This window comes from Halyomorpha halys, unplaced genomic scaffold (assembly GCF_000696795.3).
Source record: "Halyomorpha halys isolate HHAL.00 unplaced genomic scaffold, Hhal_1.1 Scaffold207.1, whole genome shotgun sequence".
Classification (NCBI taxonomy): domain Eukaryota; kingdom Metazoa; phylum Arthropoda; class Insecta; order Hemiptera; family Pentatomidae; genus Halyomorpha; species Halyomorpha halys.
The window spans coordinates 1,019,455-1,019,741 of record NW_027104696.1 but is presented as its reverse complement, the minus strand read 5'-3'; the positions used below and the strand labels follow the sequence as shown (position 1 = coordinate 1,019,741).

General features: G+C 39.4%; 1 protein-coding gene across 4 annotated transcripts in view; it reads left to right on the top strand.

The window, feature by feature from the left end:
- LOC106679496 (uncharacterized) overlaps positions 1 to 287 on the top strand; it is a 24,138-nt gene that overhangs the window by 13,111 nt on the left and 10,740 nt on the right. The window contains exon 3 of one of the 4 annotated variants that reach the window (XR_010844387.1): positions 267 to 287. The exons of the other annotated variants lie outside the window; for them this stretch is intronic. The gene's annotated coding sequence lies outside the window, so the exon portion shown is untranslated. The remainder of the gene's footprint in view (positions 1 to 266) is intronic. 4 annotated transcript variants of the gene reach the window in all.

The window sequence follows — 287 nt, the reverse complement described above, 5'->3', positions numbered from 1 at the left end:
TGTTTGACGGTTGATTTTTCCTTGTTTACTCATACTCTTCACAAAGTTCTTCATTTTGTGGGACCGCCACTCAATGAAAAAAGTCAACCTCCAAGGCCGGATTCGAACCGGCACCGCCAATAGACATCAAGACTGTGTCTTAACCACTGAGCTACGGGCGGCCCGTCTATAGATGTTATTGCATTTATAATTTTATGTTGGCCTATTATTATTATTGAATTCACTTATTTATTTTTTTTCTCAATGATTCTTGCTTCTTTGTTCAGGCCTGATGGATTTCTTGCTGG